The sequence below is a fragment of the Pelobates fuscus genome, chromosome 12 (genome assembly GCF_036172605.1).
Source record: "Pelobates fuscus isolate aPelFus1 chromosome 12, aPelFus1.pri, whole genome shotgun sequence".
NCBI lineage: Eukaryota > Metazoa > Chordata > Amphibia > Anura > Pelobatidae > Pelobates > Pelobates fuscus.
In genome coordinates, this window is record NC_086328.1 from 43,285,299 (window position 1) to 43,313,044 (window position 27,746).

The window sequence follows — 27,746 nt, forward strand, 5'->3', positions numbered from 1 at the left end:
ACCAGACTACCTGCCAATCAATTTAGCAAGCCCACTGAGTGCTGACCCTGCAGGGAGCATTGTTTCAGTACTCCCTGCAGGATTCTAGTGCCCTAAACATTTCTAATTTGCTCTTGCTCGGATTGTTGGAGACCGTTCCGTGGTGGGACACCAGGGAACTAAGGTGAAATGACAAACATGATTTGAAAATCAGGACTGTTCCGCTGAAATTGGGATGGTTCTGAGACATGCATTTATCTGTATTGCATCTCAACTGCCACTTGCCTGACCAGCCCCTAATTTATCTAAATCTCTCTTAAGAGAAATCATGTTCAGATTGTATTATTTTAACTAGTTTTGCAAACACTGATACTTTACTTTCAATGCCCACTTTACGATGATACATAAACAGAATTTGAAGAGAAATGGACCTAGGAGAGACTACTTAGACACTCCATGTACATCTTTTGCCCAATAAAAAAATTTCAGTTTATAACTATTCTCTGAACCCTGTCTTTAACTCCTTAAGGACTGGACTGTTTTTGCGATATGTACATTTGCGACCAGGCCTCTTTTTACACTTTTGTGGTGTTTGTGTTTAGCTGTAATTTTCCGCTCTCTCATTTACTGTTCCTATACAAATTATATGTTGTTTTTTTCAGGACAAAAAAGGCTTTCTTTACATACCATTATTTATATAATCTCATGTAATTTAATTAAAACAAAAATAAACAAATATGATGAAAACCATGAAAAAAATACATGGTTTTTGACTTTTACTTGAAAAATCTTTTACTCATCTACAAAAGCGAATTAAAAAAACTGCTAAATAGATTCAAAATTTTGTCCTGAGTTTTAAAATACCCAGTGTTTACCTGCTTTTTTGCTTTTTTTTTGCAAGTTATAGGGGTATAGGTAGAAGTAGGATATTGTGGTTTCAAAACATAATTTTTTTCAAATTTATCAATAGTGACATTGTAACACTATTATCTGTCAAAAATCTCTGAATAACACCCCACATGTACATATTTTTTTTTAAAGTAGTAGACAACCCAGGGTATTCAATATGGGGTATGTCCAGTCTTTTTTAGTAGCCACCTAGTCGCAAACACTGGCGAAAGTTAGCGTTCAGATTTGTTTGTGTGTGAAAAAAGTAAAAAACTAAATTGAACGCTAATTTTGGCCAGTGTTTGTGACTAAGTGGATACTAAAAATGACTGTACATACCCCATTGCAATACCTTGGGTTGTCTTCTTTTGCAAATGGTATGCCATCATGTGGGTCATTCTCATTCCTGGGCTACCATACGCTCTCAAAGGCAACGTAACCAACCTGGCCATTTTCAATGTATAAATATTTGACCCATATATTTGACCCTGTAACTTTCAAAAACGCTATAAAATATGTACATGGGGGGTACTGTTAAACTCAGGATACTTTGCTGAACACAAATATTAGTGTTTCAAAACAGGAAAACGTATCACAACAATTATATCATCAGTAAAAGTGCTGTTTGTGTGTGAAAAATGCGAAATAAAAGTCACTTTCACTGACAATATCATCGCTGTGATAGGTTTTACTGTTTTGAATCACTAATATTTGTGTTCAACGAAGTCTCCCGAGTAAAACGGTACCCCCCATGTACAGGTTTTAGGGTGTCATAGAAAGTTACAGGGTAAAATACAGTGCTAGCAAATTAAATTCTCTGCAATTTCGGCCTGGGTTGGCAGGCAGGTCCCTCAAATTGCAATTAATAAAATTACTGAATTATGTAGAAATATTACATAAATACGCACGCAGAATTTAAATATATATGCATATTTATATATTTGAAGTCTATGTGTATATTTATTTAATTATTTATGTAATTTTGTATTTGGACATATGTATATTTCGTATTATTTTTATTTATTTATATATACATATATATACAATTTCATTCTAAGTGTATTTTGATATAAATGTATATATTTTAATATCAAAATACAGTTAGAATAAAATTTCATATAGATATATAATTTTTTATTATTATTTTTATTTTTTATTTAATTTAATTTACTTATTATTTGTATTTTATAATATATATATATATATATATACACACACACACTATATATATATATATATAGTTATATATTATATATACATGTGTAATTTAATTATAAGTGTATTTTTATATTAATATATGTACATATTAATATAAAAATACACTTGGTATGACATTATATATATATATGATATATAGACATATATTATATAGATATAATATATGTCTATATATCATATATATACACACACATATATTTTTTTATTTTTTTATTAATATTAACTATTTTTTCTTTGATTTTACACTAGCAGGGAGACTGCCTGTCAGCACAGACAGTCCCCCTGCAGGCAGACACATGGACACCTATTGTGACCATGTGATCGCTCTGTTAAGCGATCAAATGGCCACAGGGGTCCTAATCCGCCATGGGGAGACTGTCTGGGCTGCAGGCAGTCTCCCCACACTGGGAGCACCACTGATCGCCGCCGGGGGAACGATGGCGATCGGGTAAGTACATAAGACCGTTAGGATGGTTCAGGACCGTCACCGGTCGGCAACGCTAAAATGCCTGAACCGTCCTCGGTCCTTAAGGGGTTAAGTCAGTATTCTATCCAATACATCATGTGTCATGTTTGTAAACAAACTGATTTTAGCTTTAACCCCTTAAGATCGCAGGACGTACCATGCCGTCCTTATTTGGGCGGCTCTAAACGCCGCAGGACGGCATGGTACGTCCTGGGCGGTCTTACCCCCCACGTGGCCGGCGGCACATGGCCGCTGCAGATCGCGGTCGGGGGGCATGCCTGGCCCCCCAGGCAGCCCCCCTGTGCCTGGGGACCGCGTTCTGCAGCTTCCGATCGCAGTGACAGGCTGTCACTGCGATCGGTATTTACCATGTGTCAGCCGATTTTAAAATCGGCTGACACATGGAGCCGGCCGCATTTTCACTCTGCAGATCGCGGTTGGGGGACATGCCTGGCCCCCCAGGCAGTCCCCCTGCGGTCAGTGACCGCGATCTGCAGAGTATGATCGCAGGGAGAGGCTGTCTCTGCGATCTGAATGCAGAGACAGCCTCTCCCTGCGATCAGAGTTACTATGTGTCAGCTTATTGGCTGACCCATAGTAACTGCAGGCAGGATCCCCCTGCAGATCGCGGTGGGGGGCATGCCTGGCCACCCAGGCACTCCCCCTGTGGCCAATTACCGCGATCTGCAGGAGGTGATCACAGTGACAGGCAGTCACTGTGATCACTGATCCTGTGTGTCAGCCAGTGATGTAAAATCACTGGCTGACACTGTCTCTGCCCCTCTCCTCCCCTCTTAACCCCTTAAAGTAAAAAAAAAAAAAATTAAAGTTAAAAATAAAATATACTTAAATCATTTATATATATATATATTATATATATGATCTATATATATATATATATATATATATATATATACGCACACATTTACACATACACTAAGTGTATTTTAATATTTATATATATAATTATATATATATATATATATTAATATCAAAATACACGTAGAAGGATATTGATTAAATATATACATAATTATAATTATATATATATATATATATATATATATATATATATATATTATAATAAAAAAATATGTAAATACGTAAAAAAAATATATATATATATGTGTGTAATTTCGTTCTAACTGTATTTTGATTATATATATATATATATATATATAGATAGATAGATAGATATCAAAATACACGTAGAACGAAATAATATATATATATATATATATATATATGTATATACCTAAGTATATACGTATACATCACTATATGTATACCTATATATAAATAAAAATAATAGTAAAAAAATTATATACATATATATATATATATATATATATATATATATACACACACACACACGTGTATATATAATAATTTTACATATATATTTATGTAATAATTTTACATAATTAGGTCCTTTTATTAATTACAATTTGCAGGACCTGCCTAACAACCCAGGCCGAAAGTATAGGGAATTTAATTTGCTAGCACTATATTTAACCCTATAAACTTTCCAAGACACTATAAAACCTGTACATGGGGGGTACTGTTTTACTCGGGAGACATCGCTGAATACAAATATTTGTGTTTCAAAACCGTAAAATTTATTACAACAATGATATCGTCAGGGAAAGTGAAATTTAATGCATTTTTCGCACACAAACGGCACTTACACTGACGATATTTTTGCTGTAATACTTTTTACTGTTTTGAAACACAAATATTTGTGTTCAGCAAAGTCTCCTGAGTATAACAGTACCCCTCATGTACAGGTTTTATGGTGTTTTCAAAAGTTACAGAGTCAAATATAAGGCTTGCGTTTCAGTTTTTTCACAATGAAATTCGCCAGATTGGTTACGTTGGCTTTGAGACCGTATAGTAGCCCAGAAATAAGAATTACCTCCATAATGGCATACCATTTGCAAAAGTAGACAACCCAAGGTATTGCAAATGGGGTATGTTCAGTCTTTTTTAGTAGCCACTTAGTCACAAACACTGGCCAAAAATGGCTTTCAAATTAGTTTTTTGCATTTTTCACACACAAACAAATATTAACGTTAACTTTGGCTAGTGTTTGTGACCAAGTGGCTACTAAAAAAGACTGGACATACCCCATTTGCAATACCTTGGGTTGTCTACTTTTGCAAATGGTATGCCATCATGGGGGTAATTCTCATTCCTGGGCTACCATACAGTCTCAAAGGCAACGTAACCAAACTGGCAAATTTCAATGTGAAAAAACTGAAAAGTGTAACATGCTATATTTGACCCTGTAACTTCCCAAAACACCATAAAACCTGTACATAGGGGGTACTGTTTTACACGTGAGACATCGCTGAATACAAATATGTGTATTTTATTGCAGTAAAAGCAAACAGTATTATGACATTCACAGTTAGAATGTCACATAGAACTAAGAAAATTTTTAAAAAATCATATTTTCTCTCATTTTTTTATATTTTATTCATATTACGTTATGTTCCATACCTAAATATTTGATGTTAAATGAAAGCCCTGTTTCCCCTGAACAAAATGATATATAATAAGTGTGGGTGCATTTAATATGAAAGAGGTAAATTATTGTTGAACAGACATATAGTCAAAATCTGTGGTTTGTTTACGTTTTTTTTGGTTCACAACTTGTACATTTGGCTGCGGTCTTAAGGGGTTAATTGTAATCATCTGTGGCAAACTGTAACCTTTTTAGAAAAGAAAAATAAATTAAGAAGCTGCATCGTGTTCATAATTCGAGAAATATAATCCTCCTAATTAGACTCCTAAACGTATAAGATCATTCACTAAAATGGCATTTGCCAGAAATTAAAAAATGGAAGCCAAAGTAGTTCAACTGGAAAAAAAAATATTGATAAGGTTTACTATTTGCCTGTTTTTTTTTTCCATAAAATTATAATTATTTTAAAATTACAATCCTCGGTTAACTGAAAAATCTATATTTATAAAAGTGAAAAGGGTTTTTGATAAATTTGCACAGATGATGCAGGAACATGCTTTTCAATGTCATGGAGTTGGAGCTATGTCTCTGTAACAAAATGCATAGGCATTGTTCTTGTGCTGTCTATTTGGCCCGTATAAGAACACCTACATGCATTACTATGTGAGTCATAACAGCCAAAATATTTTTTTAAGTTTACTCTAAGCTTTTGTCACAGAGTTCTCATTCTTTCTTTTTGCTTTAATGCATTAACTTGGCTCACCCCAAGTTAAAAGGGTAATCCAGACGTAGACCCCGTGCTCACTGTGACTAGAGGGACACCAGCTACACCTCACTGATGAGGCCCAAAAGAAAGCCGAAACGAGCGTCTGGGGTTGCTGTATCAAAAGAAACCCCCACACGAGACAGCGGCAGTACCACGCCAGAGTGCATGCTTCACCTGAGGTACCAAGGGGACCCCCACCAGCGACAGCCACAACCTGCCGACCCTTAGTAAGCTGGGGCAGCCTGCAGCACTCATCCTGGCTACGGGACTCTGTATACCCTCTGGCGGACATAGGTTAAAAATGTCTTACCCGCAAGGACATAATGGCCATTTACCTTACCCATTGTAAAACAGGGGAAATGGCATACAATCTACATACAAAACAGACGCTACCCTGCCTCTTATCATCTTTTATTTTTCTATGTGATGCAAATTTTCATTTTATCCAGTAGACACAAGTATACCTCTCTCATAATACCTACTGTACTTCTTAATGCATGCCTCCTATCTTCGTGCTACATAACATTTGAATGTACACACTGAGGTATAGGTTACTGCACCACAAGAAATGCTTAATATAAACAGCATGAGCAGCACTATCACCACTCATACCGCACCTATGCCTATACGTTGTAACATACTGCCTGGATCACACATATTGTGAGCTGCATACTATGCTACGACTCAGACTCCTGTCTGACTGCACACTGCAGTGCTATGCTCACCATATCTAAACGTTTGCCTCCGACCTCCTTAAGACTAACTATACACAAACTAACGCATAGCTGATCTCGCAAAACAAACTAATGTTCATAGCCTGGGCCTTAATCCCATAACACGCGGAAACTCCACATAGCGCACTAATCACCACCTCATGCAGATTAAGACTCTAACTTTGCTTGTTTATATTGTTGGAACCTACAATTCGTCATGTATATACAGCCTGACTATAACTACACCTAAAAAATGTGCCATGATATTAATGCCACATAAATGTACAACTGTATTATCACTGTGCTTACATAAGCCGTTGTGGCATAGTAAGCGGTCTTGTTAACTCTTGCACAGCGAAAAAAAAAGAATAAACAATAAAAAAAAAAAAACCTTAAGGTATTAAACTTGGGGTATTTTGACTATTTTCATGCAACCATTTTACCACCAATATATGTTAAATAAATAAAAAAAATAATAATTGGTGTACTGAAAACCTTAAGGGTTACTGCCAAAGAACACCCCAATATGTGTTCAGAAACATCTCCTGATTACAGTAATACCACCCATGTATATGTGTGTCGGGTTCTCGGGGGGCTAAGAGACCATATTTGGAGGGTGCGCATTCCAGTTTTCCAACTTGGAATTTTCACAGCTGGTCATCATGCAATTTACCCCCATCAAACCATATATTTTTGAAAAGTAGACATCCTAGGGTATTTCAAATGGTGGTATATATTTTTTTTTTTGCAGTGCATATAAACATTACAAACTGACCCGGGTTGCCCCGAAAGCAGTCCTCAGGCTTTTTTTTCCTCGCTAAACATGCGGGACCCATGAGTTACAAGCACAATTGTATAGTATAATGGTGTATCATAGGCAAGCGTAGTTGGTTATAGCATTGTTTAAGTTATTCAGACAAGTTTAGCTTCTAGCAGTCAGATCATAAGCTGGCGTAAGGGATCTAACCAAAGACGAATGCATTTAGTTTCGTAACTTGCCTTACTTGCTAGACATTAAGACGTTTACAATATCAATTCTAAGGCTATACTCTCTAATGTAAAAACCAAAGGAAAAAAGTTACCTGCGCTCTCTCCTTAATCCCTATGTATATTACCTAGGGATTAAGGAGAGAGCGCAGGTAACTTTTTTTCTTTGGTTTTTACTATATGTGTTAGCTGATGTGTACTGTAGTCATTGCTGCCGCCCAGGAGTGATGGGAGTGAGCGCAGGACTTTTTGTATACTCTCTAATGGCAGTATTGTTTATGCTGAAGACTTAGGTATACGCATTCTTTGCGACAAGTATATATGTGTACTTCACCAGGCTAACTAGCTTGTTTGCCTCCGTGTGTGTGGGCAACCCTTGTCCACCCAGTGGCCTGCAGCCCGGGTGGGCCAGGGAGAGTGTGGGTGCGTGATCGTGGTTGCTTTGTGCCCAGGGGTTTGCCGGCTGTGGTTCTGCTTTTCTTCCTCTTTAGGTTTAGGGCCGTCGGTTCGGGCCATTGCCTGTCACTTCTAAAGTTTGTCCCAGAACTGGGTAAAGGGTGCCTCTAGACTTTGCGAGAGGTCAGACTGTTGCAGTGTTGGCAGCTTGGTCTGTTGGTGCGTCAAGCAGTCCGCCGCCATCTTGGATGTGCCTTGTGCTGGCTTTCCCCCTTGCTTTTCGGGCTCAGGTTTGTGGTGAGGCCTTGTCAGTAATGACCGGGATATACCCCGCGGTCCATGGGGGGAGAGGGGGGTAGGGTACAAGTGTGCCGAGGGTGCCATGCGTGTCTTTGCTGTCGGGGAGAGCGGCCGCCTCTCCCCTGTGCTGGCTCGTGTAGGCCCCAGTGGCTTTTGAGGGTTCCCGGAGTGTGTGCATCTCGCGTTTGGGATCATTAGTTGTCCCCGGTGTTCCCCTGCTTGCTGCTTGCCTGTCTGCCGGTGTCCGCTCCGGTTTTAGGGGTGTTTACCCCCGGATTTGTTCGCTTTGGTCGGGAGCTGATTCCCCCAAATGGTGGTATTTTAACACTTTCCATGCACTAATTCTACCACCAGCCTTTGTCAAACTTTTGGGTAGTCATTTTTTGTGTTATTTTTCTCTCACATTGTACTTTAGGCATGGATTCTCAGTTCCTGTTATGCGTTACTGACATAGAACATCTTTGAGTACAGCAGTGCCCCCAATGTACAGGTTTTATGGGTTTCTGCAAACTTACAGGGGTCAAATGCAGGACTTTCCCATGTTTGCACATTGAAATTTGCTAGATTGGCTTGCTGGGCCTATGTTGCCTTTGAGATCGTATAGCAGCCCAGGAATTAAAATTAACCCCATCATGGCATACCATTTGTAAAAGTTGACAACAAAATTGGGTATGTCCAGTCCTTTTTAGTAGCCACTTAGTCACAAACTTAGCATATTATTTTTTTGCATTTTTCACACAAACTGCCATGTCACCGATGATATTATCAGTAGAATACATTTTACTACTCTAAAACACTACATATTTGAAACTCCACTCAGGAAGAGGAGCAAAGCCAGGGAACCACTCATGGACAGCTGTTTCATTGTAAATGCAACTCACCAGCATGAGGTTGGCTACTGGCTTGCAATGGAGGCTTGGCGTTACTTGTAAAGTACATACTAACAGAGTTGTGGTGAGGAAAAAAGTGTGGATGAAAACCCCTTCCACCTGACTTTGTTGTGTATTTGTGTTTAGCAAAGTATTAACTATACACTTACTTCAGGTGGAAGGGGTTTTCATCCACACTTTTTTCCCCACCACAACTCTGTTGGTATGTACTTTACAAGTAACGCCAAGCCTCCAATGCAAGCCAGTAGCCAACCTCATGCTGGTGAGTTAACAAGGAAAAAGCTGGCCATGAGTGGTTCAATGGTTTTGCTCCTCTTCTTGAGTGGAGTTTCAAAACTGTTGTATAATGCAGGCACATACTCCAAGGAATCCATGAATAAAGTGGAATTATGAGGCAAAAATGTGGTTCTTTGTTGAGCTCATTTGCATACGCCCACCCAGAATCCCTTGCAGTAGTGAGAGCACTGTTAAAGTAAGATTTCTGTAGGAGAAGAAAGTCTTATGACTTAAATGGCGTGCATATTTGTGTTTAGCAATGTATTATATATATATATATATATATATATATATGTGTGTGTGTGTATGTGTGTGTGTTCGGGGCAACATCGATTATGGTTAATACAAGACTGTGTTGTGGCATAACCTGTTATAGGAAAAAGTCAGTTGAGGTGTGCTGAAAACTGACGATGATGCCGTAGGCCTGTAGATAAAAGTGGGCCTAGTCTGGTCGAATAAAATTAATAAAGGGTGTGGCGGGCAAGGGGGGGGGTGCATGAAGATCACCAGACCATTGACGGTAGGGTCGAAAATGGGGGAGTCTCTTTATAGGTCACACAAGCCCCACCCACAACTCCAGGCAATTGTGTACAGTGGTGTATTTTGGATTTGTGCTGCCCTAGGCACAAATAAATTTGGGCACCCCCAAAATCTAAATTTGCCTCCCAATTCGTGCCAAGGCCACTTTTTTGAATGACAGACACATGCCCTCATTGATACATGCACTGATATACACTCACTGACAGATGCACAGTCATTGGCACACACATACAGTCATTGGCACACACTGTTTAACCAACACACACTTTCACTGACAAACACACTGACACAACCTCAGATACACATACACACACTGACACACACTCACATGCACACCCATTCTCACTGAAAGACACACACACTTTCCCTCACTCACAGACACACACTGACAGCTACACTCAATCACAATAAGGTGGACAGCCCCAGAACACGAGGCAAACAAGGCATTTGTCTGGGAGCTTGGAGTGGCATTTATTTGGCATTTATTTGAAAGTGCCGCCCTAGGCAAATGACTTGTTTGCCTTGTGGTAAATACATCCCTGATTGTTTAGCAAGTATTATCCCTGTAGTTATTATTATTATTATTATTATTATTATTATTTTATTATTTATATAGCGCCATCAGATTCTGTAGCGCTGTACAATGGGTGGACTGACAGACATGCAAATGCAACCAGACATCTGGACGTACAGGAACAGAGAGGTGGAGGGCCCTGCTCAATGAGCTTACATTCTAGAGGGAGTGGGGTATAGTGACACAAAGGGCAAAAGTAGGGGTATGAAGTAGGTTGGTTAAGTATTCACTGAGGGCTTAGTAGGTAATTTTTGACAGTTGCAAGAGAGGAGTCATGGGGAGTGTGGGATAAAGACCTGCTAACAGTTTAATTGATATGCTTTCTTGAAGAAGTGAGTTTTCAATGATTTTTTGATTGAGTGGTGACTGGGTGAAAGTCTTACAGAGAAGGGAAGGAAGTTCCACAGCAGAGGTGCAGCCCTGGAGAAATCTTGGAGGCGAGCATTAGAGGTGGGAGTACAGACAGATATACGTAGGTCTTTGGCAGAGCGCAGGGGCCTCGACGGGACATACTTGTGTATTAAGGATGATAGGTAGGTTGGAGCAGCATTATGTAGGGACTTGTATGAAAGCACCAGAATTTTAAATTGAGCCCTATATCTAACTGGAAGCCAATACAGGGACTGACAGAGCGGGGAGGCGTGGGAGGTGCAAGCGGACAGGAAAATGAGCATCATCGCCACATTCATTATAGATTGCAGCGGTGCAATCTGGGAACACGTAAGACCACTGAGAAGGGTATTGCAGTAGTCAAGGCAAGAGAGAATAACAGCATGGACCAGCACTTTAGCCGCATCCGGCGTTAAATAGTGGCGGGTACGCGCTATGTTGAAACCTACCTACTGAAATTGAAATTGGATGCGAAGAGCAAATGCTGCTCTGAAAACTGATGACCCTGTGATCTGTACTAGAATGTAGATTCCATGAGATTTATAAGATACAGCTTATAAGCTGGCCTGCAGATAGTGCAGGAGTAGACATGTGTATGAGATAGTATATACCCCCTGAAAGTCATTACCTCATCTGTCCTTTGAGCAAACGTCTTTAAAATGTATTTGAATGTCACTATAGAATAAAACCTGATAAGTTATTATTTCTATATCTAGGATAAATGTAGACATGGTCAGATATGGACCGGTGTCAAGTGCAGAGCAGGTACAAATAGCGTTGCACTGTGAACTGCCCAGTGCAACACCCTTTTTGTGTGGTATATAACTAAGACATGCAGAGTGCAGTAGAAAACTTTAGAACCAGTAACTGACCTACCTACACAAAGAACTGTAAACTGATGAAGTAGGAGTAAAATATTAGTCACAGACAAACCTAAAATTCAATGACAATATACTTATAAACATTGTAAGTGACAATATACGTATAATATAACATTAGATATCATATGACCATACCCTGACAACCATTTGTTTATAAGGATATGTACTGTGGTAATAGTTATTGAGTATTAGAGCGATGCATGTTAAGCTAAGGGTCTCCTAAACGTAACCCTCCTACATATCAAAACCAACTTACTGACAAATGGGTACGAGGTCTGAAGAGCAAATGGTGCTCTGAATTGATAATCTGTAAAAGAATATGATTTGATAAGACTAGAGATGCACCGAAATAAAAATTCTAGGACGAAACCAAAACTATGTATGATTTTTTTATAATTTCGGCAAATTTGACCCGTTTTCATTCGAAATGGGATAGGCTTGAAACGTTGGTGCATCCCTAGATAAGACATAAGGAAATGGATGTTAGCAAGACCTTGTGGGTACCACCATACTCCCCATGTACAGGCCCCATGGCGTTCCGGAAAGCCACAGGGCCAAATATCCGCAGATGGGAATTGTATTGTTAAACCATGCAATCATATTTAGGTAAATTCTTTGCATATTTGCGGCTCTAAAATGGCTAACCTCGCAATCTGTAAAATATGATTAGACATTATTTATTGGAAACATATTAAACAAGTCCGTAGATTGTGCAGAGAAGCATAAAGAAATATGGACAGTGTTCCTAAAAACTGAAACATCTACCATATAACCTATTCCATCTGCCACGATGAAAAGGAAAACTGTTGCAGCATCATCAGAACAAGGCAACATATTAAGGGAATAATAGAGGATTCATAATAGAGAACTAACAGTTGATCAATGTAACACATACACAGGACAGCACAATAAATAAAACATAACCAGATTAAGGAAGAAAATATTACACAGATCTAAAATAATGTAATAATCCATATAATAGACACCTGCAAATGTATTAAATAGTACCAAACGTGAGTTTAACATATTTATAACAGATGTAATACTAAGTATTAAACTCTAGAGCCATCTGTCTATGCTGTTCGTGCGAACCATAAAGATATAGCATCGTATAGAGCAGTGTTTCCCAACCCAGTCCTCAAGGCACACCTACCAGTCCAGGATTTAAGGATTACCCAGTTTTGTCTAAGGTGTTTTTAGAAATCTAAAGAAAAAACACCTTAGACAAAACTGGGTAATCCTTAAATCCTGGACTGGTAGGTGTGCCTTGAGGACTGGGTTGGGAAACACTGGTATAGAGAGTTATGACAAGCATTCATGAGAAAAAGGCACAAAAGTATCGTATTCGTATAGATTCAGCTTGTGACCCTTTGCGAGGATTCATTGTCTAAAATGAACAAAATCCCTGCAGAACCCCCACACTATGCAAATGAGGTTAAGGACACAAACGCTCTACACGGCCATAGAGCTTTTGTGCCCGCATAACCTATGAAACATGCAAACGCCTTTGTGCATCTAAACAAAATTATCTGTTCGTATGGAAGAGCCCAACGGTTGGTAACCGTGCAGGCTGAAAGCTTTCCACAAATGGAGGCTTACATTGGACTGGATTAAACCACGAAAGCAAACAAACTATTTAATTATACGAATGCAAAGTCCAAAGGGTCGGAGGTCAACAGGTGCTTCCAGTTCAGCAGGTCATACGGGAGGCCGTTAGAGGAGCGGGCTGCAGCAACGGTGAAGGGGAATCCAGACGGGATGTACCAGCAATGCCGAGCATAATCTGAATAATTTAGAGCAGGGGACAGAAGTGTTCCACAGACAGGGAAGTAGCAAGATGGCGGTCTTCATGCACCGGAAGTAGCAGCATGCAGATCGGCAGACCATTGACGGTAGGGTAAGGAAAGGGGGGAGTCTCTTTATAGGTCACACAAGCCCCACCCACAACTCCAGGCAAAGCCTTAACATATATATATATATATATATATATATATAGAGAGAGAGAGAGAGAGAGAGAGAGATAGATATATAGATATATATATATATATATATATATATATATCTATATATATATATATAGATATATATATATATATATATATAGATATAGATATCGATATATATATATAGATATAGATATATAGATAGATATATAGATAGATAAATAGATATAGAGATAGAGATAGATAGCGATAAAGAGAGATAGAGAGAGATAAAGAGAGATAGAGAGAGAGATAGAGATATATAGATAGAGATAGAGAGATAGAGAGATATAGAGATAGATAGAGAGAGAGAGAGAGAGAGAGAGAGGGGGGGGTATAATACGTGTGTGTGTATATTATATATATATATATATAGAGAGAGAGAGAGAGAGAGAGAGAGAGAGAGAGAGAGAGAGAGAGAGAGAGAAAAAAATGATGAGAAGAGCACTCCAGAGGACTTGTTTAGTAAATTGTATCAGTGTTGAACAAAATATATATATATACATACATACACACACACTTTTATTTCCTATATGTATAATATATTATAAAATAATTAAGACATTTTATAATAAAGTATACATATATAATGCTTATATATATAATTTAATGTGTATATATCTCAAAGTACACTTAGAATGCAATTATATATATGCATTATATATGTATATTATAAAATGCTTTAATTATTTTATAATATATTATACATATATAATATATTTATTTTATTATTTTAAATTTTTTTTAACACTTTTAACTGGCTGGGGGGCTGTCTGTGATCATGGTGATTACATGACCCTGTAGGACCTAAGAGGCCAGAACTGCTGGGGTCTCAGGCAGTCCTCGCCGACCAGGATCGCTGGTCCAGGTAAGTAAATGGGTCCCTATTTACCGCGGACGTACCAGGTACATCAGAGGTTGTTAACCGTTTTTTTGTCGGACGTATCTGGTACGTCCGGAGTCGGAAAGGAGTTAACATGAAATATTTAAGTTAATATACCAGAGGTTAATTATCCCGTTATACTTTATATGCTTCATACAAAAGACTACACATGAAAAAAGCTCAACGAGCCATAATGTAGCAATTATTAAAAGTTTTTTGATTATTTTACAGAGAATGGTAGTGTTTCTTTGTAAAATACCCACGCTTTCTTTTTTGAGCAATGTATTCTTTAGATGAATAACAGGGTATAAAACTTAATAATAATATTAATAATACAGCATTAATTTTCTGATCATATCTCTGTTACAATCACATTTCTCCATATACAACCTGCAATTAAAGACCAATCATTGTTTTAACCTCAGTCAAACACTAGCATACCATATTTTCTGTGTCAAAGATATATTATTACTGGTTGTCTTCAAAGCCCTTGAATAATTATATACTATGGTTGAACCATTTCATGTATCCTGGCTCGGCAGTTTGCAAGAATTCATAGATCTACTGCGTCTGCTTTTTTTATGACTGACATAGCAATACACAGATTGTTCCGATATTTATGCTGTCTGTGGCTTAGCAAGATAATTAAAGGATATAAATTAATCAAGTGCAATTAATTAGAAACTTTATGTTCACAGCAGTCCTCCTTTGCATGTATAATTTATATTTATTGATTTCTGGCGTTCATTAGCCTATGAGATAACAGCACAAATGCATTAGAGGAGAAAATGCACAATTAGCGTAAGGGTGAACTGTGGCATAATTGATAGATCAGAACATGTTTGGGGTAAATATAGAGGTTTGTTATCTGTCATAAGCAGTTAGAATGAATGAGCTGTTTTTTTTTTTTTTTACATATCTCTGCTGATTAATGAGTAAGTATAAAGAGCCCTCTTAATGGAAAGCTGATCGGATAGCTGAATTTACATTTTAATCAGAATATTTATGACAGAGAAATCCACTAGCAGAGAACTGTCTTATACTGTATAATGGAATTTAAAAGCATCTTCATGCCATGCTTTGTACAAGATGCAGTAAGGTGCAAAAGAAATCACAGTGATCTATATTTAATTGGGAGGAATCTCAATAATTCAGATCTTTCAGAATACAGTCAACACACCTCTCATAAAATATTTTAACTATCTTTATTAAAAATATGTACAATTTATACTTGAATCAAGATCCTACCATTGTGCATTTGTAGCTTAATTTCCATATGAAAATTGAAGATTCTTTTGTTACACCTTCCAAGGATGAAGCAATAGAATGCACGTCCTAAACTTGAATTCCACTGATACGTAGGACAACCTAAATAAATTCCTAAGACCTATGACTTTTCATTTTGAACTGATCATCCCCATGTATTTTTTTATGTTATTGATCCAGTCTTTAAAGAGGCAATTGAAGCTCAGTGATATACTGCCTAGAGCATGGATAGGCAAACTAGATGTTGTAGACTACATATCCCATAATGGTCTAACAGCCATTATGCTGGCAATTGCAGGAATCTCAAACCATTCACTTTTCAAACTACTTGATACAAAGGCATTTACATGGCTGCATTATGAAAATCAATGTTATCCAACTTGGATGGCAATCATAAACTGAGAACATTGGGGTCTATTTAGAAACCCATATTAGATGGAATCCCTTACATCGTCTGTATGCAACACCTTTAAACCTTTTCTAATTTTAATTCACAAACTCCGTGGATCATGCTACATTTTGACCAGACAAGGTATTTGTCAAGACTTTTTACTTAACCCCTTAAGGACCAAACTAATGGAATAAAAGGGAATCATGACATGTCACACATGTCACACATGTCATGTGTCCTTAAGGGGTTAAAGCAGATGGTGTGCTCTGTTTATAAAAATGTACAGAAGATCAAGTCAAGATCAAGATCAACAATGACTGCTAACCAGTTCTTTAGTATATTTTTTGCTGAGAGTATAACACTTAGATAGTACTTTGATAGACATGCAAGATTAGAGAGACTCTCCACTTCTTAAATTAAAAAAAGCACTGTTTAGCAGCAATACCTCCAATAAAAACATGCACATATTTAAATTTGCACTTTTTTCCATTGGGGATATAGCTACAAAAAGCTTGTGGTGGCTGAATTTCATCTGTAAACTTTGCAAGCCCTCCTCCTCTAAAACCACCAAGACCATCTGTGGATGTCCTATTGTAGCCTTCCCAATGCAGCTTATTCAGAAGTCTTTCTAAGGCAGGTGCTCTGAGCAATCATCTACCTTTTGAGTTTAGCTTCACTGAGCTGAAAAAAGGAGGAAGTAACAGACAGGACCAGTTGACTGACAGCCAGTGGGGGAGGGAGGGGTATAAAATGAACAATATCTATTTTTAAAAATCTGCACTCTTTGTACGATAAAAAAAAGAGAACAATCTTTACACTTAAAGCACTTCAGCAAACTAAAGTACTTTAGGGGTCATTGCTTACTAGAAAACAAATGCTACAAAGTATTCAGTTTAAAATATTTACTATTAACAATGCAACCTAAAACTGAACATTAAATGCATTTTTGTATATAGTACATTGGCTTCCCTGCACCAACACAACATCATGGTGTAATAAAAAGATTGAAGTATAGAATTTAAAATTTATTTCTTAATAAATCATTATTTAAAATTTGTGTTATACACTTAGGAGTATCATATTGTATATCATCATTTGGTTTAATGAGATCTCTATAATAATCTCCATCCTTTATCATAACTATATACAACAACTTGACTTTACTGCTATAACTTTAGTAAATAAATAGGTGCAATTAACACATGCATTTGGGGCCAGGTGAGCTACAACATTTACAAAGATACATAGCAGTGTTAGCTCAGACAACTTTTCCACTCCCTAGATTCCAGCACTTGTTCAAAACCTCTTTAAAGAAGTACCAACTACATGCAAATCTTAGACTTGTGAGTTATTAATAAAATCATAATAAAGGATAAATCTATTTTGATTTACTTTTCTTTAGTTGCCATCAAATAATAATGTACAAATCTGTGAAAAGTGTATGTTTTTCAAAAGGTTAATTTACTGACGCTCCTCACTTACCAACCGGGTTCCATTCTTACGACTCGGTATTGATTGGTAAGTGAGAATGAGATACAGAGCATGCGCACCAGTGCAGGTCTATGTTCAGGGTTATTTACATTGGTCTTGCCTTTAAATGAATACAACAAGCACCCTAACCAATACAGTACACTGTATTATTTTTGGTGCCAGGAGTGCCCTGGCGCCATCCCACAGTAACATTACCAAAGACGACCAAGGGGACCACACTCCATTCCAAATGACCACCGCTTAACTGAAGTTGGATCAGCAAATTCAAGATGTATTATCCAAGTGTAATAATACAAAGGAAGATCTTCAGTAACGTGTTTAAACAGCAAGCAATTTCATTGGATCAAAAATAGTGACAGAACAACGTTTTGAACTCCTACAAGGTCTTTGTCATGCTCAAGTTTGACAAATACCTTTTAGAAGGTCTAAACGTTGCTCTGTTACTACTTTTGATCCAATAAAACTGCTTGCTGTTTAAACACTGTCAGTGCCTGAAGACCTTCCTTTGTATTATCCCACAGTAAGATGTCAATCTGTTTTAGTATGGGTCCCTTCAATCTCCTACAACTGCATAGCCTTTATCTAGTTTTCTCCAGGAGGAAAATCCAGATTGCATTAGAGAATAAAGCAGAGCCAAGCAGGACTGTGATCACTGGCAGAGAGCTTCAAAAGTGCACGCCACCACGAGAAATAAAAAAAAAAAGGTGTTACATCAAACATCCATATTCATATACAGGCATAGAAAATAACTTCAGATCAGCAGCAAAAAAAGATAAGAGTGCTAACTAAATATAGGGGTAGAAGAACGACATATCACATGCCAAATAAGCTAAGCATGTTTTGTGTATTCAAGAGTTGCTTTTTCTATAGATAAACTGCCATACCACGCTAAAACAGTTTGACATCTTACCATAGGATGACACCAGAGAATCAGTGGCATACCTACCACGAGGGACACTTGGATACCTTCTGGGCCAGTCCGCCATTACCGGATGTCTGTCAAGACGGGAGAGCTATGCTGCTCCCCTCCTGCCTGTGTGCAGCATGGCCGACTGTCTGTGAGAGCACTTCCAGTCAGACCAGGAACCGCAACAAGAAGCAGGTTCAGATGAAGGGAGAGAGGGAGGGCATGGGACACAGGGAGGGGATTGGGGAAATAGTGAGGGTATGAGACAAATGAAAGGGAGGAGGAGAGAGGGAGGCTATGGGACACATGAAGGAAAGGTGGAGATAGGGAAGAATGAGACACATGGAGGGGAGAGAGGAGGGAGAGCAGGAGGAATGTGGCAGATAGAGGGGAGAGGGGAAAGAGGGAGGAATGGGGCACATTGAGGGGAGGAGGGTCCCCTGTGACCACGGTAGGTATGCCACTGGGTATGGGACACATAGAACAGAGGGAGTAGAGAGGGAAGAAAGGGACACATGGAGGGGAGGGGGGAGAGAGGGAGAAAAAGGACACATCAAGAGGAGGGGGTAGAGGAGAGGGGAATGGGAAACAGGGAGGGGGGAGAGAGTGGGGAATGGGATAGAGGAAGGTGAGGTGCAGATAGGAAGGAAAGTGGCAAGAAAGTGGAAGAAATGGGACACATGGAGGGGAGGGAGAGAGAGAGAGAGTATGAGACACGTGGAAGAGAGGGGGGAGAGAAATGGGACACATGGAGGCACAGGAAGGGAAGAGGGTATGGCAAACATGGATCGGGTTGAGGGGAGAGGGAATGGGACACAAAGAGGGGCTGGGGAAGAAGGGTATGGGACACATGGAGAGGCTGAGGGGGGAGAGTGAATAAGACAAATGGAGGGGCTGAGGTGGGGAGGGAATGGGACACATGGAGGGGCTGAGGGGGGAGGGAATGGGACACATGGAGGGGCTGTGGGGCAGCGGGAATGAGATACATGGAGAGGCTTTGGGGCAGAGGGAATGAGACACATAGAGGGGCTTTGGGGTCAAGGGAATGGGACACATGGGGGACCTCGGCATGGGGATGAGACACATGCAGGAGTTGGGGGGTGGTGGAATGAGACACTGGGGAGGAGGGATGGGACACATGGGAGGTGGCAACAGTGCAATTTTTGCACCTGGGCCCAGTGGATTCTAGTTACACATCTGCAGAGAACCCTTGGCATTATGACCACTACTGTGGACTGTAGTGGTTCTGATGCCACTTCTGGGATTCTTCCATAAGATTTTCTTTCAAAATTATTTTAATTCAGTTCATGCTAATGAAGATGAGAAATAGAAACATTGTTCTGTTGTAACTTCTTTGTGTGTTTTCTAAACTTGGAATGAATTTCGGGCCAAAATGAAATTTGTCCAAATTTGGACCAATTGATAATTAACTGTGTGGCGAAATTAACATCGCCACTTGTGCCTGGAGAGGACTACTTGCCAGCCTCTTGCCATGTGATTATGGTCCCTGGGAGCTTTGGCCCTTTAAATACTGTATGTGGGCATAATGGATTTTTATTGTGCTGCTGCTGGCCTTTTAAGAACCATCTGGGGACATACTGTGACTTTTGGGAACAATGCCCCTTTAAGACTGTGTCCCCTGTCCCCTAAACTACTTTGTGCCCTTTTCCCACTTGGTTCAGTAAATGGGGCTTACTGAACCAAGTACCACACAGGCGGACCACCCAGAAGTGGAAGCGTGCAGGCAATTTACCTCCCAGGCTGGAAGCCTGCTGTAGGTAAACTGCCGACCATTGGGGGACCGCCGTTCGTGTAAACAAACACGTGGCGGCGGCGGCGGCCATCTTTTTTCAACGGAACGCGGTCAGCGATATGTGTAGCCAAATCCATGGAACTGAAATTGGCTACACAGTTCCATGAACACTGCTGACACTTACCTTCTCCTACACTGAGTTTGCAGCCGCAGAGACTAAGTCCCGTTCATTTTTTCAGTGTGAAATTGACCGACCGCACAGCCGGTCGGTCATAAAGGACTTCCAGATAACTTTTTATCAACTTGAAGGAATTGGCTGAATTTTGGATATGTGTGTAATTAAAGTATGCTGATTTTTAATATGTATTTATGAAGATTGAATGTATATTTTTAAAGTTACAGTGTATGTGTAAAAAGTGTATTTTTCCTGCCTGTGATAATTACTTTAACCCGTTGTGTTCAGTAATTATATCACAGGCAGAGGGGGGGTGTTTGTGTGTAAGTGCTGGGAGTGTTTTATTGTAATGTACATATTTTATTGGTTGTTTTACAAAACCCTGTGGGCGGTACTATGTTTGTAAAATGGGCATAAAAGAGTGTTTTATTAAAACTGGAGTTCTTCTTCACCCACAATCTGAGTCCTGTCTCTTATTGGGGGAAATCTGCTACAAGGTATTGCTATGCTTGTCATACTCTCTTGCTATTTTCACTGAGCTCTAGTAAGAGCTGGTCTGTTCCTGTTACTCTCTCTGGGGAAGGAGAGGTTCACCCACTGGAAGCTGGATCCTGGCATTGGGTCCAGGGTGGGTGGAGACGACGAGACCCCAGCGCAGCTGCATCGCTGGAAGTGGGGTCTGCAGTGCTGATGGTGTCGGTTGGAGTGCTTAGAGTCCTCAGTGAGTACTAGGAGCATCGATTGGCAGAGGTACTCGGTCGGAGTGCCAGTGGTCCGTCACAAACTGAAATGATCATTTTCGACCTGCTGCACGCCAGCATTTGGGGGAAACCAACTTGCGCAAGCTCAAACATTTTTAATTAAGTTCAGAGTTCTGTTCCTGGCACCAGAAGAAAGTTTGATAGAAAGAAGAAAGGCATTTTTTTATTGTCTTGGGTAGGGGCAATAAGCAATAGGGGCTTGATCTCTTGTCCAATTAAGAGGGATTAAAAAAAAAAGTGATGGTTAGGGGATAGTAACTAAATGTTGATTTGCAGATCAAGTAACAACTGACAAACAGGTAGAAAAAAAATGGAGGAGCGGCAACCTATAGTTCCAAGCTCAATGTTTCCAGACACTATGACTGCAATTACTTTTGGAGACAGACCAGCAATGATGCAGTGTGTTTTACCCTTGCTATGCAAAGATCAGGGGCTTCAGCCTAAGGATAATGTGTGTAGCCCCTCACATGTCTGGTGACTTAAAGGACCACTATAGACACCCTGACCACTTCAGCTTAATGAAGTGGTCTGGGTGCGGGGTCCATCTAGGATTAACCGTTTCTGCTGTATTTACTAACTAATGAATTGCATGAAAAAGAAGATTGATATTCATTCCTTTTGATTGATATTCAAAGGATCACACACACAAAATTTAGATCCATCCAGAAGCCAAAATTCAAATATACTACACATGTTCAGGTTCAGGTATGAATTCGCTGCAAGCTTTATATCCTGGATATTGTACAAAGTTGTTAAATATATTTGGCATAAACCCTGGTAAAAATACAACTGAAAAAACTGAGTACCTGCTTTACTTCATATTTCAATCTGCATGCTCAATTGTTGCAATGTGCCTTTCTCAGACTCAAGTAACCTTCGGTCTGCCCCCACGGTACTGTTTTCTTGCTGTGTCAATGGGGAGGCAGGGGAGGATGTTACATTTCCACAAATGACATAGCAGCCAGCCAGACGGGAACGTGCTACTGTGATTCCATCAGAGCCTGTCTTGCAAAACCAGTTCCTGTCACATGATCAACACACAGGATAGGTAAGAGGTGCTGAATGTCTTAAAGGTGCAATAACAGGAGTTTACACTCAGAGCTGGCAATTCAATGATCTGAAAATTAGACTTGTGGCTTTTTGCCAGCACATTGTGTCATACTTCCTGGTGTGAAACTGGGTATTCACTATAAAGTTATACATTTTTTTATTTTTTTTGCTTTTGTTAACTGTATGGCGAAAGTAAATCCTTCTTTTGGTGAGTGTGGTGTGTTGAGTAACAAAAAGCAAAATCTTTTTGCCTAGCCCGAGTCATTAAATTTAGGAAATGGGCTTAGCGTGCAGCTATATCTAGAGAAATAGCTTAGCTGGTACTGTCATGGGTGCTTGAAACTAATTTGAGTGGGAGATAGGACATTTTTGGGTTGAAGCGAGTTTAAAGGCATCCAAACCCATTCATCTCAATGAAGTGGTTTGGGTGCCATGTGGCCCCTATTTTAAATCTGCAGCTGAAAACATTACCATTCGGCAGGAATGGCAATGTTTTCATTGCAGGGTTAACCTGACTCTAGTGACTGTCATACTGACAGCCAAAAAAACAACAAAAAACCTAGAAAGTGAAAGGTTGGTCACTGATGCTACTGGTCTGTATGTGTGGGAAAGATATGTTCTTGTCTGAGTGGAAGGAGTGATTGCTAATTTCACAATTACTTTTTCCTTCCTTCCTTCCTTTTTTTGTTTTTTACATCCCCTAATTTTAACTTAAAATGACTCTTGCTCTCAATTTTCCTTTAATACAAGATAATACGATAGTAAAAGGAAAAAGATAACAATCGTTACATATCTCTTTCACTTCTTTTTTTTTTTTGTATTCAGATATATAATATTTTAATTTTGGCAATGCCTGAAATTGTGGAGCCATTGACCAAGCAATATTCTAGCCATTGTTGCATGCCTACACAGTCATAGGCACCTGCTGTTCTGGCTTTCATAATTTTTTTCAGTACCAAAAGTTGTCCGAGCCAAACAGTGACATTAACTAATTTCTGCTGACCTAAAGAAAAAGATGCTGAAGTGGTTTGGTAGAACATAAATGTTTTTCCCTGCACAAGTCTGTTATGCTAAGATTGACAGGTAGCTAAAATACAGGAACCCAGTTGCACGATAAAGATGTATGGATTTCTCCATATAAATTTGTTTTCCCAACTAACATATACATAATTTGCAATTAAATACATATATAATATAACAATATTCATTAAATATAGGTTAAAATAAACATTAAATTCAAAACAACCTTTGCAATACACAGAGCAGCCACAACATTAAAACATTAAAACTATCTAATATCGTGAAGGTCCCCCTTATGTTGTTAAAACAGCTCAAATGCATTGAGACATGGACTCCACAAGACCTCCGAATGTGACCTGTGATTAATGTATCACGTCAAGGAAACTGCATAAAATCTTTGTTATATTTATTTTTCTATCATGAAGAAGCTAAGCATGCATACATAAGATAATACTGTAATAGTATAGTATAATATAAATGTAGGTATACATGTCCCTAAATAAAGTGTGTAATAAAAGGCTAATTTTTCATCTTTTGTAAATACTCAAATTAGAGATAATAAATGGATAGTCTAATATTGTGTACAGCAATGTATTAATTATGTTGCAGCATAGAGTTGATTCAAACGGTAAATTTGCTCTTGCAGAGTAGGTCCTTCAAAAAAAGGAAAAACGTGAAAGGGGAATATTTAGTATACAGCTTAATTTAATGAATTAAAAATGATAAATTTTCTAATGTTTGTCCAGAGTGACAGAACTCAAAAACACATCCCAAACAGAGTTGAATCTTCAACTTGGCAGTTGTGACCTATATTAATTTTATTTTTCTTTAAAGGCTCAATGAAGTGGTCTTTGCAGTTTCAGAGAAACTGCTTTGTTTACATTAGGGTTAATCCAGCCTCTAGTGGCTGTCTCATTGACATCTGCTAGAGGCGCTTCCGCGCTTCTCACTGTGATTTTCACAGTGAGAAGACACCAGCGTCCATAGCAAAGCATTGAGAAATGCTTTCCTATGGACTGACTGAATGCGCGCGCGGCTCTTGCCGCGCATGCGCATTCGGCAGAAGAGGGAGGAGAGTCCCCAGCGCCGAGGGAGCCCGGCACTGGAGAAAGGTAAGCGTTTAACCCCTTCCTTCCCCTAGAGCCCAGCAGGAGAGGGGGCCATGAGGTTGGGGGGGGACCTATTAACACTATAGTGCCAGGAAAACAAGTTTGTTTTCCTGGCACTATAGTGGTCCTTTAATGATTTTGATGGTTTATGATTTTATGAAATAACACTTAAGATATCTCCATACTAAACCTATTTTTTCCATAATAGTATAGTAACCTCAAATACATAAATTGTCTACAGATTGCTCTGCACAGATCAATGAACGAATCATACACTGCTCCAAAAAAAAAAAAAATGTTCTAAGCTGAACATGTCTAAATATAACTCTTACACTTCATGGAAACAAAACTATATTGGATGATTAGATCTTAAGAAAAGGCAAGGTTTAGCCTGTAAGGAGAGAAAGAAATGCCATCCTTTTGAAAACTAGACACTTGAACCCACATCAATTTGTGTGCAAAGAGAGAGCGCAACTTGATCCGTTTGGTGTTTTGACAAAGAATGCAGTAAACGTTCAATACTGGACTTTTGCATCCATTTAAGCTAATACAGTGTCTTATTTCTATCAAGTAAATCACGGTGTCTTCAGCATTTTCCATCTTGTATAGAAGTAAACTTTAGGATCAACTTGGAGGTTGAATCAATCTGCTATTTATTACCTTGAAATGTGACACGCCACTTAAGTGCCCTATTCCCTTATGGTTTAAGTTGAGTACTGCATTATGTCCAAACCATTAAGAACCTAGAATTATTCCCTGTGTATCCTTCAGACTTGAAGAATTTACATTCTTATAAAATGCAATGTATCCATGTTATTGCTTCCAAAGTCTTTGAAATGCACAGATAGACGAATAACGAAGGCCGATTACATATTGCGGTTTCTTGACATTTGATTATATGATAGCTTGCTTTTTATCTTTATGGCATGCCCTTTAAAATTTCTTTGTAAGATGTTCAGCCATCTGAAGGGAAATTCCATGAAAAAAATAAAAAAAATAAAAATTGGACCAGTTTGTCAAAAACATGAACAAAACTTTATGGAACTCAATAGAATGTGACTATTAAATGGTTCATATTTAGTATTAGAATTACTCTAGCATTGACTTGACATATACTGATAAAAACCTAATGTGATTGCATATCTTGCTCAAGAAAGACTACTTATTCAACTGTGTAATAAAAGAACATAGAGATAATAAGTAGACCTCCGTAAATCTGACTACTAGATTTGGTCCATAAAGAGTAAAATAAACCATTACTAGTCGTACAACAATTACACAAATCATTACATACATTTCATAAAAAAATACATAAATAACCTTATCAAAAATCCAATATTAGTTTTTTTTTTTTTTTTTTTTCTTAGTTTGTATGTGTGTTTCTAATTTTATCAATAATCAAGGTATCACAAAGTTGGAATACTATTTGTTGCGCCTAGCATTTTAACCAGATGAAAGGTCTTTATCAGTCTCTTTTTAAAACTTTTTAAAACTATCCAGCATATCAGTAGCAGGTGTAAGTAGGTTTGTGAAAAAGCACTCATTTAATTCTTATCGGTATAAACAAAAGAACCCTATTCTGAGATCTACAGCAGCACAGTATGAATAAATAACTAGCAATACAACTTGTTCTGTTACTCAAACCTACAATAAAAGTAAACCAGGCAACATGTCAACACATTTATATGTGTCTACACCATGCCTAGGAAAGAAACATTATACAAGTTGTAACTTGGCCAAGTGCACTTTGTTGGGAGACTGAATTATTTACATTCAAAGAAAAAGCAATGCTATTGGGTTTTTATTTATCGTGATCACAAGGTAGTACCCATTCCCTGCAACAATTACAAGAGAGCCTTGTTAAAAACAGAAGAGAGACTTAATTAATAATCAACCAATAGTGATGTCCCGAACAGTTCGCCGGGAACCGTTCACGGGCGCAGTAGCGAACACGCGCGATGTTCGGTCCGCCCCCAATCGTCATCATTGAGTAAACTTTGACCCTGTACCTCACAGTCAGCAGACACATTCCAGCCAATCAGCAGCAGACCCTCCCTCCCAGACCCTCCCACCTCTATGACGAATAGGGGGCAGACCGAACACGCTATGTTCGCTGACGAACAGTTCCCGGCGAACTGTTCGGGACATCACTATCAACCAACTCTCCAACTCTACCTTAGGTTTCCTGATTCACAGATGTCTCCAGAACTGATGATGTTCTAGGAGCATACTTCATTATATATAAATATAAAATTAAGTATAATGAAGGATATTGAAGTGTGTGTCTAGAACATCATCAGATTTTTTCCATTATCAATATATATATTTAAATATATATTTGTGTTTGGGGCACAAAGGCCGAAAAGAGTGGCTTAGAGTAACACAGAATGGCAAAAATCAGTTGTGGTGTGCCGGAAACGATGAGGCGGTAGGCCTGTAAATAAAGAGGGCTCACCCTTAAGGTGTATAAAGATATATTGAGTGAATAGAGGGAGTGGAGGGAAGGGACATGCAAATTGTCAGACCTGTAACGGTACTGTGGAAGGTGTGGAGTCCCTTAAAAAATGCAATTAAGTCCCTCCCACAACTCCAGGCAAAGCCTTAATATATACATACAATATACATATTAGGGAAACAAATGCCAATACCATATACATACTCCAACAGAAAGGTGATCATTTATGACACTAGTGGAGTTTGCAGTTGCACTTTTACATTGTATATACGTATATATTGTATAAATACTATAATTTCTTTATTGGGATTAAAAAAGAAAAAATTGTATAAAACATGCATATTGTGGGAACTATACATCAAAGGTACTGTTTTCCCATGAACCTTTCAATACTTGGTGTTTTAATCTTCCTGGAAAATACAGATGAAGAGTATGATGTGAGGTGGTTGGTAAACTATGCTGACTTGTGTTTATGAGTAGTCCATTACACTAATAGTTCTCCATTAGAGTGAAACATTTTTACTGCACAATCATGCTTTCTGTGCGTTTCATGATGTCTTAAATAACAGCAAACATTTAACCAATATACATGTCCTGCAAATTACATTCATCATCCAACCAACTTCATATATCACTGTACAAAATGTCCAGATATTTGTTTCACTGGAATAAATAAATCAGTACTTTGCATCTCAAAGGCTTCTGGGAATAGTGGTAACTTGATCTCATTTACATTTATGTTTTCAGAAAAAAAACCTCATAGGTGGTCTGT